This window comes from Larus michahellis, chromosome 5, assembly GCF_964199755.1.
Source record: "Larus michahellis chromosome 5, bLarMic1.1, whole genome shotgun sequence".
NCBI lineage: Eukaryota > Metazoa > Chordata > Aves > Charadriiformes > Laridae > Larus > Larus michahellis.
The window spans coordinates 34,018,163-34,033,282 of NC_133900.1; the positions used below are offsets into that span (position 1 = coordinate 34,018,163).

General features: G+C 37.5%; 1 long non-coding RNA gene across 1 annotated transcript in view; it reads left to right on the forward strand.

Annotated features, from left to right (window-relative positions):
• Positions 1 to 6,508: 6,508 nt before the first annotated feature.
• Positions 6,509 to 15,120, forward strand: part of LOC141744029 (uncharacterized) — a 31,861-nt gene continuing 23,249 nt past the window's right edge. The window contains exon 1 of the long non-coding RNA XR_012587317.1: positions 6,509 to 6,617. This is a non-coding gene — a long non-coding RNA (uncharacterized LOC141744029). The remainder of the gene's footprint in view (positions 6,618 to 15,120) is intronic.

Consider the following 15,120-nt stretch of genomic DNA (forward strand, 5'->3'; position numbering starts at 1 on the left):
AAGCAGGAGCTGATTCTCTCCAATACCCTGAGCGTATAAGTGTCATAACTTCTAATGATTGTAGCTCTTTTTCCAATTTCAGTACATTATTTGAAGTAAGAAACGGTGACAGTCTTAAATGGGGAAAAAAAAAACACATATGCAAATTGAAGATGATCAAAATGGGGTTAAATAGTGCAAATTATTTTTCCATTTCCTGATCCAGTTTTTGAAATAGTGCTTATATAACCCATACTCAGTCAAAATTGCTTTTTTTGCCCTCACTTTAAATCCTTTTTTTTTGAGTGGAAAATCCATATTTACTTTGATTTAAAATCCACTTCACTATGGTGGCTGGAGATTTGTAAGCTTGCATACTACAGAAACATTTCTTTGTAATTTCTGGGCCTCTCTCATCCCTGAGTTGATGCAGAATGAAAAATCACTTCCTTTCTCTTTGCAGTTGCAATGGAAAAGGCACTGCTTGGTATGAACACATGGTATGCAAGCTAGGAAGAAGGAAAGTGCAAAGAAGTTATCATGTATTGCATTGGATGGCTAGGGCTTCTCTGGCCGTATACCTAGGAATATAGTTCTGTTCCTGTGGTTCAGAATTCCAGGTATTAAGTGTCCTGCTGTCCTATTTAAGACATATATTTTAGATATATCTTGGTGCACGTCAGGAATATTTTAAACAAGGAAAACACCTTTTAAATGTAAAAGGATAGCGTTTATGTATCATCCGTGACAGTGTAGCTTTAACTGTGCACCTTTTGATTGTGTGCAATAATGAAAGACCTTTATAGTCTTATTCTTATTTCCCAGCTAACCTAATTTATGAGCATGTTACTAATTTACTGTTCGAATGCATGTGAAATACAAGTAATACACTGCCAGGGTGATTCACACAAAATATATTTCTGCTTTGTTTTCTAAAATTAAGTTTATTAATATTCTGTGAGAAGAAAATGTAATGTTATTATTTTGTTTTCAGGACATTTTCACAAACACTTCGTGCCACAAGGAGAATAAATATACACATCTCTACTACAGCTACTGTACATATTTTATTATAATCTTCTGTTGGCTTGCATTTTTCAGCCTAGAGTTTTGCAACCTGGATGACAATCGTTACGCTGATGAAGTTGTTAAGCTAATTAATATATAATAAAGTAATAGCTAGGTTTATCTCTGCATTTCCACACTACTGCCTTGTAACAAGGGCTGTTTATAAATAAGCAGTCATGCTGAAAAAAATAATTCTGTGAACACAAGTCATCTCAGGCAGAAAAGAAACTAATGCAGCAAGACTGGTGAAAAATGAACCCACCACAGAATTTGGTGTGAATTTAAACTTTCATCCTGACAGGTTTTATCATTATACTTTAGACAAGTGTAAAACAGCACCTGATGAAAATCCACAAAAACAACAGTTTATAGAAACTTCTATAAACACTCTTCCTCTGCTTCAGAAAATTGCTTCATTCAGTGACCAATGAATTTATATGGGCAATTGAGACAAATTCTCATAAATGGAATTTTGAGGTCTCCAGTGGTTACCACAGTATTCCACATGTCCATCCTTTTCAGCAGAGTGTTTAAGGATATGCTTTAAGGCAATGATTAGGAAATATGAACATTGCTGGCATGAAAATAACCGATACTTATAATAATTTGCTAAGTAAGTATACTGATGAATTGGGACATTTCCCATATGCTAATAAAAATATTTTGAGCCTTTTCTAGGTAAATGTCTAAGCACAGGACTTTCACGCTGAAATTTAGGGACGAGTTTGAAGACAATACCTTACTGTATTTATTAGTCATTTTAATGGGTGATGGGATGTTAGTTACTTTTTCATAATCATGACGTGATTTTGTGAAGTGTGTCTTTTCCAGTACTATTCATCAACTAAGATTTCCAAATAATTTTGAAAATTTATTCAGAATACCTCATTGCAAATATCAAAAGATATTTCACTATAAATATCAGTACTACCAAGTTCACATTTTCTTATTTTCTAGTCTGACTGGAATCTTGGGTGACATATATTTTCTGTTCCCTTGTTTGTTGACTTACCAAAAATGGGGTTTCTGAGTCTAGGGTCTTAACATTTGGGGTTTGGAATTCCTTTCTTTCAAATATTTTTGGAAATTTTAAAAGAAAATGTAGTTTCTGTGAGTACACTTTCCCGGAAGTTAACATTCTGGAAAAGAAAATTGCCGAAAGTAAGGAATAAGGTTTGGGTTTGTTTTATCAAATCAATAACATATTAATTCATTTAAAAATAAAAAAATTACCTGGATTCTAGTGGAGTTGTAGCATCCTCGCTAAATGGAACTAAAACACTTTGAGGCTTGATTGTAAATGGGTTTCATTGTGTTCACTTGCATCGTGTCTGATTTTTATTGTACAGTCCATAAAATCTGTAATCCTGTTTCCGTTATTGTACAACACAGGGACAACCACATCTTTATTTCTACAAACCTACTAATTACTAAGAGCCTCATCTTGTTTCAAAGACGGATTTAAGATTAAACTACTTTATGAAAGGCTACATGGGCAAATCTATATCATGGATATAAATCTGTGCATAAGAAGTGGATTTCAAATGCGCTGTTGCTATGATTCTTCCTTAACATCTACTAAATATGTTATTTTCCCAACAGTTATGCTTTCTGCCCAGGGTTATTTTATTTATGGATTATTTGGGAATTTTTATTCATAGACGTGTCCTAGATCACTGCAAGAGTAAATCTTGGAGGGACTACAGGAAAATCATTGAAAACATCTCCATATTGATTTTGCACATTTTTGTCCACTTGATAAAGAAAGTACATAAAAGCTTTAGGAAGCGAAGAGTTGCCTGCATGTTGTACAGTAATCAGAATATTTGAAATCACTAAATGAACTAAAGCAATTCCCTGAGTCAAGGGAATATTTTATTAGAATTTATTAGAATAACACAATAAATTCTAGCTGTTGTCTTTAATGAATTTCAAAATAAGCTTTAATATCCTCTTTAATACAATATAGCTTGTTTTGATAGCCAGATTCATGGCATCATTCGGATAAGCAACTACCCATTTCCCCTAAATTAGGAGCAGTTAGGAAATGAGTTATTAATAGACTGTGTGGAGTAGGAAAAGTATTTTTGTGAACTTTTTTGCATTTTTATTTATTTCAAAACTAATAGTAAATTGTCCCATCAAGCAATTGTGTCCCTCCCATTGTGATTCTCCTTTCTACACAAAATTTGTAAATGTGAAGTGAGCCCCATCCTAGTTTTGTATGAGGAGCAGACGTAAGCTATGTTTAAAGCACTTCTATTGTTTCTAGATGAAAATATTTCATATTTCTAGCAGATTAATCTCTTGTACCATTCCTGTTAGTGGAGTCCAATATCTGTAAAAAAAAAAAAAACTATAGAGAAACTACTTACCAGCCATTGAAATGCAAATGAGTGAAAGAAAAAGTGGGTTGTAAAACCTTCAAAGCAGACAAGTGAGTTTGTCCCAGTTTTTAAAGCATATTTACATGACTTTAACCCACAAGTGCCAGTCTTCAGTGTGGAAAATTAAATATAGGCTATTTAACCAGTCATTTTAAAATAATATCTCCCTATAGCCTTCCACTACTAAAAATATGTTGGATTTTATTGCCCATCAGGTTCCAAGTTTGAGAATGGCCCACATTCTGGGAGCCGGGGTGGTGTCCTCTTCAGGATGGACACACTTACCTGGTCTTCAGCCATCCTTATCCCAGGCATTTTAGATCAGTGTTTTACCCTGGGATCCTCCCCAGCAGAACTGGGACTGGCCGGTTCTGAGAAGTGCCTTCAGAAAAGGATATACATTGTAAATAATAGCAAACCAACTTCCTCCACCAAAACATTTTTTGTCTTTTTCTGAAGGCAGAATTCAGTGTGTCCATGAGATTGTTCGGTCTTATTTGACTGGAAGTGCTTAGCATAAAGGTTATGCTGAAAGTTTTCACCCCAAATGCCATTTCACTTTTTTTTCATCTCCCTTCAGTATTCTTTCACACCCATAATTTTGTGCTCTCCCACTAAGCCGTGTCCGGACTCTGTTATTAATGCATTTGTTCAGAGTCCTTGAAACTGGGACAGTACAGCCGCTGTCTTCCATTGGGTTTTTTTAGGTTTGTTGCCATTAACATTTCATTGTAATACAATGTTATCGGAAGAAAAGCAAGGATGATCTTGTTAATTAAAATGGCATTTTTGGATAACCATAAGGTGATGACAAAAGGATAAAAGCCAGGACAAGTAGTGTAAAAGCTGCCATGCTTTACTAGGCTTCTGCTCTTGGGCTCAAGCTTGGTGATAGAATATGCAAGCTAACTGTAGTACTGTCTCAGTTGTAAGTACAGAATGTCTTATTCTTATCAGAAAATCTATTGTGTCCTATAATTAGAAGTAAGATTTTGTAGCCAGAGGGTTTCCCTGGAAAAGCTATACTAGTTTTCTGCATATTACACCTTGAAGTATAACAGCTCCCTCATCATCAAGTTACGTCAGGGGAGGTTTAGATTAGATATTAGGAAACATTTTTTCACTGAAAGGGTTATTAAACATTGGAATAGGCTGCCCAGGGAGGTGGTGGATTCACCATCCCTGGAGGTGTTTAAAAAAAGGGTAGATGGGGCACTTAGGGACATGGTTTAGAAGTGGCTCTTGTCAGGGTAGGCTAAAGGTTGGACTCGATGATCTTAAAGGTCCCTTCCAACCTCAACAATTCTATGATTCTATGATTCTATGATCTCTGCTGTTGAGGCAGCAAGTGTTTAATCTCTTAATTCTAGAGCAGAAGAGAGCAGAGTGAGCTCCTCCTTCTCATCAGCATTTTCTTTTTGCTCTTCATTTTTCATTGTTTGTATTAATCTTAAATGTGTCATCCAGACTGAAACTGAATGCTTAGCCCTTCATTTCATTCCAATTATGCCATGCTCTCTGAGGTTTCAACTAGCTCATGCACCATTTGTAAATTTTTCAACCAATGCTGAATGCCAGGCTGTGATGACACCTCAATGGCAGAATTTAAATGGTTTCTTTGTGATAAGTGGGAATCCTTGGATGAACAGCAGTCAGAGCTTTAGCTGTAGTGTGGACACAGGCTGCCCTCTTTCACTTTCTGTTTGGTTTTTATAACTCTACTGTTCAGTAGTGTTATAATTACATCCTAAAGAACTGTTCTAAATGAGAAATTTTCTTTTCATATGTTGCAATAAATCCTTTGAGTTACTGCTCCACTGAAAGTAATGGAGCCCTTTAAAAAGCATATTAATATATATCACGATACCTTTTCTCAGTGCACAGGGAGCTACAGAAACCTATTCAGCGAGCTACTGCAGTGAGTAACAGTTCTTAGGAAAGGGTCTGTATAGTTTACATCTAAGACAAAATGTCTGGCTCTGAGTGAAGTTCAAAAGCATGATGGGCAAGTTAATTTCTGAAAGGATGCAGTTAGAGCCACCAGGTCATAGTCTTAATTCACAGCACTGAATGCCTAACATAGTTTTGCCTCCTGTGGTGGAATTGCTCTTGTTTTGGTTTAGGATACCAAAAATACCTTGGGTTTAGGTTTTGGTCAGGAGCTGGTCCACTGATGGCACAGCCACTGATTGGGCAGTGATGCCTTTCTGGTGACGACAGAATCCTTCATAAACTCCCAGCCCTGCACATCTGTGGTCCCTGTGCAATGAGACTGCAATAAGAGGGGGAAAGGTAGAGGATGTAAATATTTGTATTCTTTATCCGTGTTTTCAATGGCTTTTGAATTTAAAAATTTAAATCAAAAAATTAAAAATCTTATTTCAAGATAAAAATATTAGCTTTCGATACGATCAAATTTAGTCTATAGGAAGAAGAGCAACACCAGCCTGTGAAATTATTGCTTATTTTTTCTGTGCTTCCTCTTTCTTCAGAATTTTCTTTCTTAGGAGGAGTTAGAAACCTTCAGTGACTGTCAGCTGAGGTCTCTAAACAGTCTCGATTCAATCCAGATAGCCTGATTTTCACCAACACCTGAGAAATAAGTGGCAGCCCCTTAGTGAAGCCAAGAAAGGGATAGTCCATACTCCCTTGCTGGGCAGTTCTGATGGTGGAGACCACTACAGGTCTTTCTACAGTGTGTTGAAGTTAAAACACCCTGGTCATGGTGGCTTTCCAGGGCAATTGTGAGGTTAGTGGAAGCCCTTGCAAATGATTATTGGGAATCTGTGTATTCTGTTGAGGTTTCAGGAAGGGGGGGAGGTGGTGTTGGTGTCAGCTTTTTCTCACCTCTTAAAATGAGGGAAAAAAGAAGAGAGGGATTTTATTCTTTATGATTTAGAGACAGATTCTGTTTTACCCTCATTCTCTGAATGATTGTGGATGAATGGGTGCAACAGTACTTACAGCTCATTGACTTTATGTTCAGGTGAATACCTGAATATATTGTTCCAAGAGGTAAATATTGACTTATGCCAGCAGTAGTCAATAGCACCGTTTTGCATGCTCAGTATTGCACTTCAACAAAAACAAGTGGTACCAAGGACTGCACAACTGCGTGCATTCCTGACACAGGTCTTCATTCAGCTGCTTCTGACTGCCTGCAGACTTCAAGACATTAACAGGGTAAGGGACTATGTTTTCTCCTCCTTTCCCACTTTTGATTTGTCTTGAGTGGATTTGTTTGCTGTTTCCTAATCCTTCCTTGGCACTTAGATCCTGGAAGAATAATGCTTTATACTCTCTAGTTACATTTTAAAAGTTAGATAAGAATTGGGGAATTTTATTCATATTTGGAAGTTGAATCCATATGTGTAGTTGTTTCCCGCTCCAGACATGCAATATTCAAGAATTCAGCAAGATTATTGTTTTTAAAAGGAGAGTGCTTTTGTAAAACTCCATGAATAATTAGTTCTTGGACTGATACTTCATATAACCATCATATTTCATTATCACGCAACAACTTTTCATGCCCTGACAATAGAACAGCTTTCATTACAGTGGCACTATTATACAGTGTTAGTATTCCAAGAAATGAAATATTAGAAAAATGTATATTTGCAGAGTGTATTACAAAAAGCCTGATAACACCCATGCAAATAAGGAAATTCAAAGTTAAGACCAAGTATGAGGATGTCTGAAATAAGCATAACAATAGGGAAACCACTGCATTGTTTTGGTACTTCCAGCTGCTCCAAGTCTGTCTTATGATATGCTCTATTTCTAATCTTGACTGTTTAACTGTGCCCATTCCCCTTTTTAGAAATAACAGTTTATCCAAAATAACTCTTGAAAATGAATTGTAACTTTGATCAACTAGTATATGAGGTCAAATTCACATTTCCACTCTCCTTGTCTAAAGTTTTCTAGGGAAAGTATTGAAAAAGTATTCCTTTATAAGGCAGGCTGCTCTTTCACTTGAGGATCCATGTGCACAGGTTTAAACTAAACCTTTTAATGCAAAGAAAATGAAAGTAAAATATAAAGTAAACAATGCCATGAAAATTACCAACCTACAAAGCCCTCTAAGAGTCTTATCATAAAAATAATCTTAAAATACCATTATTTATTTCTGTTCAATGACTGGGCACCTCTATAGGTTTGTATAATACAGGTATTTTCAGTTACATTGTGGACCTGACCCTGATTCCATTCTGTATTTGAAGCTGCCTTTGGAGTAAATTGCATATACAAAGCACAGACCAGATAAAAATTTGAGTCCACAAAAATTTGTGGCATTAAATAATAGCAATTAGAATTTAGCAATAGAAACCTGCTTCCCTACATTCGATGTGTTATCCTCTATACCTGATTGCCTTGTTAATCTCTGGTCAGTTTCCAATTCCACCTTTTATTTCACTAGAAATACTTGTTATTTTCTGAAAGATTATACTAAAGATATACTTTCCAAAACTATTGCTCGTAAAGAAACATTCTATGTCTGTTAACCTAAATTTGTGACATTGACTTTGAAAAAGAGCTGACGTGAATTAAAGGAAGTGTTTTCTTATCATGGCTGTCACTATTATCCTTTTATGGTACCTCAACTCTATGAATTTAAATCAGTGAGAAGACAAAACAACAGTAAAACCTAGCTTGGTTTTCCTCCCAACTTTACTTTTGCTTTATGCATTGGCCATGGACTGGCTAAATCACCTTGCATTTATTCAAATGCTTTACAGGTTTTCTCAGTCCTGGTGTTTGCTTTTTTTTTTCTTTTAATACCAGGAGCTACAAGAAGAATCACATCTCTAATGTTTGACCTCTGTTAGCAGCAATAATATATACCACAGGCCAATAAAGTGAGCTCACCAAAACTATCTGTATGACTAAAATTCCCTCATTAGCTTGTACAAGGAAGGTTATTCCTTGTTCTTTAACTTTTTCACACTAATTTTCTGTTTGGCTGACTATTTCTCAATAGCTAAGGAAAGTTTGCAGTGGTAATAATTGGAGAAAAAGAGAAACCTCCTGCTTCTTTATTGATATAGTCCATTAATATATATATCTCACCAAGCAAAACTTACATTTATTTTTCATAACATCTGAAAATAAATACATTTTAAGGGGCAGAAGAACAGCGGACCCTTAGGCAGTGAGCAAAACATCAGGTGAAAGACAAAAGCCTGGAAGAATTGATTATGCCACTTGGCTGCTCTCCTGAGGAAGATAAAAGAGGGCAGGACATGCTCTGCTACTCCCCGCATGTAGAAGTCAGGCTTGGAAACAATACTCTGACATCTTTGCCATGCAGATAACTCCAGCAGGCAAGTCTGCTGATTTAACTATTCGCATTTTGTGTTTTTTGTGCCCACTGATTGACAGCTACAGAACACATTCTACCAGCTTGATCTTTGTGTACTGGCTTTAATGGAAAAGAAAGAATTAGGATAGGAAAGGGATGAAATTGAAAAGATAAAGTGATTAAATAAAAGATTAGGATTCCTGAAGACTGGGTATTCTGCCAAGATAACTCAAGGAGAACTTGAGCCAAAGTGTCGGGCTGTTTGCACACAGACAAGGACACTGGAGGCTCTAGGAACTTCTGCTGTTCAAAGCCTGCTGGGAAATGTAACTGCAAAAGAATAGCACTTTACAGATCCTCAGCCTTTGAAAGGCTGGGTCACAAACATGGTCTTACCTATTGTGCTGTAATACATCCAAGCCAGTATATCAAAAGACAGCATGCTGCTTACATTCAGTTCCCATTAAATATAATTTCAGTTAAAACTCACAACACTTCTTGGTACTGTGCTGGATCAAACTGGAGGTACCATTTAATGTTTTGCTGATACAAAGATCTAAATCATAGTCATTATCTGGGAAAGGAAGAACCTGAATTCAATGAGATATGAAGTCCGCCCTCCAACAGGTGGGAAAGGAAGGAGCTGCTTTGCACCAGGAGGTGCTGGTCCATTATGATGCCTGTAAGTTATCATTTAAAATGCTAGCTATTAGAGCTAACACTGTAAGAAGAGAATAGCACAGGAAACTCTTATCCTTTTATATTCTGGGAACCCCAAGTGATGTTGGTGTCAAAATGACCTCTGTCCATAGAAGAAGTTCTCCCATTTTGGTCATCCGAGCTATTACAGAATTTTCTTACAAGAAAACAACTCTATTCAGTGAAGCAGAAAGGATGTTCACATGAGAACTTCTTGCTGCAGTCGTAGATAAAGGCAAGGCCACATGTGACATAATCAAGGGTACCAAGCGGGAGCTGCCTGCAGGCTCCTCTCTTACAACAAGCTGGCTGAGTTTACCCAGCGACCAAAGGGTTTATGCAGCACAACAGAGCCCGAAGGCCATGCTGGGCACAGCACAGTCCTGCACCTACTCAGGCTAACTGCTCAACGTACACCCACCGCTAGTTGTACAGTGGTCACCTGGTCAGGAGCTGCTTGCAGGAGCTGCTTTGGTTTTGTTTTAACCTGAACACTGACACTTTTATAGTTCAGGAAGTAGTGATTCCTGAAATGAATATGAAGCACCAGGTTGCACCGAGCAACAAGAAGTTGCAACTGCTGTTTATTGTGGAGAGACAAAATGAAATAAAGGGCACAAACTGCCCAAAATTTTGTCACTGTAGCTTCTCCCTGCCTTCTCTGGGACCCAGGCTGTCCAGTGGTAGAATTAGGATCTGTGTATGAAGAATCTGACTGTGACAGCTTTAAAAATAAAAGTCAGTAACAAAATGCAAGAGCTTTGAGATAAAGCTCCTGGCCTTGATATCTCATGTTCTCAGGCTATGATGATCTGTCGCCTTTCCCCTTTCCAAATACATGAAATACAAGTGTTGAGTCTTCCTAGAGATGATAGCATGATCATTTGTAGGTGCTGAAAGGCAAGTCTGTGGAGTACCCTTTACAGTAATCATTCTCCCTACCGTCCCATGGCAGCACTGCACCCCATGACTTCTGTAACTGTCATCTTCCTTATTTTAAGGTCTCCAGATCCTCCTGGCTGGAGCAGGAGTCTGTGGACCAGTTTTTATATGTAGAGGAACCTCAGTTAGTTCTTGGGGAACGGGTTCAAGATTAAGCTATTCTGAAGTCCTCCAGTTCTCTACTCTGCCACCTGAGAAGAGGAAAATAACAATATGGTATTATTTTAATGTATTTCATATTACCACTTTTCTTAAGAAAAGGAGGAATTTTACAGTTTTGCCATTCTCTCTTCTGAGTACACTTAAGAGTTACGCCCTACATCTTTTGCAGATTGTTTTTGCAACAGCATGTTGCATCTGCAAGGTATTCAGGCACATGCAGCAAAACATAAATGTGCACAAACTCTATTTCTTGCATTCAAAATGGAGTTTCAATTATGCTAAGGTAAATCCAGTGCTATAAGAAGAAACAGAAAAGATTATAAAATAGAAGTTATGATCTGTGCACAGGTAAGGAAATTACAAAATACAGTGAGTTCAAAACAAACTCATATGAAAAATTGCACTGAGGGGGAAACATAATATCGGCTAAGCTACCAATTAAAGATGTTAGTAGATGTAAAGTAGATGAAAGGTATGAAATGGCCATTATATAGAATAATTGCTGGGAGTCAAATGATATGAAAGAAATGGGAAAAAATAATAGAGAACAGGAAAAAAAATCTAAGATGGCTGCAATTGTGGGATTAGGAGAGAGAAGTATATTAGTAATAAAAATAGTCTATTTTAATCCAGAGGTAATTTACAAAGAGTGAACTTGGATATGTGGGTTTGAACTCAACATGGCACGAGCAGAAGTTGCATAACTGCTGCCTTGTAGACACTTGTAATGTGAAATCTGACAGCCAAAAGACATAAAAACCAGCACACCGCCTAGCTGGGGACTGTGTCCATGGGCACTGGAGCATACTCCTCTGCTTAAGAGAAGTATCACTGGTCTTTGATATGTGTTCCTAGAGGGAAGGACTTTAATGTTAAACTTTTCCTCCAAAGACTCACTCCGTGTTAGGAACATATTAAAGATAAAGGGTGCTGTAGGAAGGTGATTGGTGACCTTGCATTGAATTTAATCTATTAGAGCAGAATTATTTTAGCTGGCATTCATCTTACTGAGAGAATTATTTCTTGGCACTCACTACTGTAGCAACTGAACACATAATGAACATTAATAGATTGTTTTCATCATCATAAGCCTTATGTGAGCTGAGTAAGAATTAGCCCCATTTTGCAGGTGGTGAACTAAGCCCAATGCTTCAACATGATGAACGTGTCCTACATAGCGGTGTATGCCCTCAACTCCCGTTGGAATTGCAGAGCAGTGAATACCTTGAAGAAAGCTTTCAGACATCCAAGCATTTTGTTTAAGTGATTTGCTAAAAGTTCTACATGTGTGGTGTTCCTTATTCTCAATTACACTAAAACCATAATACATTAACTGGGCAGGAAGCCAGGGAACACAGTCTGAACCCTACAATACTATTCCAGTATCTTAACCACAGGATCATTCTTTCCCTGTAAGACAGGCACCAAAAAAATCCAAGATTTTGGGCAAAAATGGATGTTGGGAAAATGGAATCAGTGCACTTCCCTGGCACAAGTGACAGTTTGTCGACGAGAGGCAGGGAAGCTGGGTTTGTGTGTGTCTGTGTGTAAGGAAGCAGTAGAAGAAAGGAGTGTCGAGATTGAGAGGGTGTGGAGAAGGTCAGTAATAGCAGAAAGTGGGGAGAGACAATATTCGTAGTAGTAGTAGTGCATGCAAAGGAGGCCATTATAGGAGTGAGAACAAACACAGCAAATGGTAAGACAGGAATAAATGTATTGCACGTGTTTTAAATGAACAAATCTTCAGTACTTGCTATGGTATTTGTATCCAGACATGGGTAAAGCTCTGGAAAAGAAGTCATATATACCTTACAGCACCACAATAGCTATAAATATAATGTGGTTTCTACCAAATGGTGGTTTGGATTATGTGTTTATTGTTAATTGTCCTTTATGACTCGTGTATTATTTCCTTATCATGTTACAGTGTTTATATTGATTAAGTAATTATTAAATGTTGTGATATGCTTCTTTATATTGATCCACCACTACGGTAACAATTGTGCTTTGGGGTTTACTTTTGGTTATATTTACTGTTATCTTTCACAGAATTTCCCTTTAGGTTCTAAGTCTCACACAATAGCTTCTAGACAACTTGAGGGAATACATGTTAAAAGGATTCCAGTGACTTGGGAATTAACACCCTAAAATCAAAGGGTGTTAGATAGAGGCTTTGATCTTGCAACTTTGTGTTCTACCACCTTCTCCCACTCCTTTTAATCCCCTCCACCTTTGCTAACTACTGCCCAACAAGCAAGCCACAAGTTTTCCTCCCTTTACCAGTTTACTCTGCCGTGTCATTTATATATTCATTTATATTAGATGCTGTTTTGGAGAATTCCTTTCAGCTGCCAGGTCCCACCCCTTCGATCTTATATTCCTCTGTAAGAAGGGAAGATGAACTATATAGACAAAGGCATAGCCGCATGCCTATTGCTGAAAAAAGGCAAGTTTTCTTGGAAAGATAATACGTTCTACCAGAACAACTCATACTGCTACTCTCAGGCCCACAAGTGTCCTTCATCAAGTGCGTGAAGTTCTTCTAAGTAATTTTTGAAAAATTACTACAATGTTGCTCAGATTATATAATACAGTGGAAGAAGGCACAGGAATGGGCTGACCCAATTACTTCTGTAAAATTTCCCAAGTTAAAATTATCTATTCTGTCTCTCTGGTTAAACATACCACTGGCGCATAATTCTTTCACCTGGTGTGTCATATACAGCGATCAGAGACTTTCACAGTACAGCGATCAGAGACTTTCACAGTACAGCATCCCCTGTTCAAAGACAGAGCTTTTAAAATGATCCTCATGGATTTGCTGTATCAGATTTTCTGGCAAAGGGACCTTCAGTGGGATTTGTGGTCTGTTCAAGCAAATGTCAAGAGCTGTTATTCACCTTGCACTCACATTCGCCTCTCAAAAGGGAGAACCAACTACCTAAACTTCTCTGGGTCGACCGCAGAAGAAGTGATAAAGAGACAACAGTCTAACAATGGGGGAGAAAAAAAAGGCGCGCTGATTGACATAGATCACGCACTGGGCTGAACAGCAGCTGAGCTGTCAGACAGTCTATTAACGCTGCAGTCACTCAGCGTAGCTTTTACCCTACATTGGTCATTGGCTACTTATTTTCGATGAGAGAAACACAGTTTGTCAAAATACCAGCTTTTCCTGTTAAAAATACCTGTTGGATATTTTGCGTGTCACCTTTGGAGGGACTGGTCCCTTTCTGAGACCGTGTTGCAAATGCCCTTCCAAAGTGATGTGTCTTGTGTAATAGCCGCAACCCCTTTATTATTTTTGTACAGCAGAAAAATAGTAAAACATCTTTTAAATAAACCCACTTCAGGTTTAAGCTCAGTGCTGCAAAAAGCTGTCATGGTGATTTTGATTTCGGAGGCTGAGAGAAAGGGAAAATGATGAAAATTGCTCTGACCTTTATTCCCGGTATAATGAAAGTGGATCATTTCTGTGGTTACTGTATGGAGAGCTTTGATGTTTAGGATGAAACCATAGGATATTATTCACTGTTCACTTTTGAGAAACCACACACACAGCATAAATGTAACTTGAGTTTAAAGAATAATATATGCACACACACAAAAACACACACACACGCACAGATCAGCTCAGGTACTACAGAGAATACTGATGTGCAGTAAACTGGAAGAATTTGATCTTTTAACTGTACACCTTCCCCTGTATGTTCAGTTTTATTCCTCATGTCCTTTGAGTTGTCTGTTATTTTAACATAGTGCCAGGTATCAGAATACTATAAAAATATTTCATCTCCTTACCCAAAGGAGAGCACAAGGGCACACAAGTGATGGATATAAATCTGGACACACTCAAGACTAAGTGTGGCAAGAACAGTAAGGCTTATGGCAAGTTAGTTTGAGTCTCACAAAAAAAAATTTACTGGAAAATATGCCTGGGATGTTTGTTGGGGACTGTTTTAGCCAAGACTGCAATGCAATGGCAAAAAGACAAAGCTCTGAAGGGGGTTGTATATGGCCAGCTATAGGAATTAGAAATGAGATTGGCAAAACAATCATATCATGCATATGAAAATCTATGAGCACTTTACTGAACACCAGAAAGCAAGGAGCAAAAAAGGCAGAGTAGTGATTCAGTTTCTCTAAGAAATTACATCCATTACTTGTAAAACCTACACAATAAATCAGGTGCAAAAACAAGGAATGAAACAGTATGATTAAGGCCACCTACAGCCTATGGACCTGCTTACATCCATATGGTAAATTTTCAGCTATGACAATTATTTGTTATTAAGAGCATGCTGTACTGCTGATGTCATCAGATTATTGAGCCCTTCCCAGCTAAAATTGGTTGAACATGAAGAAATCCTTAGAAAACTTAACGAAATCCATAGTTCTCCCCCATACAACATTATTTCAATTAGATTTGTTTATTAGCCATTGTTAATTGGCATAAGGTCAAATATTCAACCCACTTTTGTTCTCATTTTAATCCTTAAGAGCCCAAGGACATTATTGGTCATTACTTAATTGGAATTTCCCTTCAAGTACTTTTAATGAAATATCAGGTATGAGAAACTA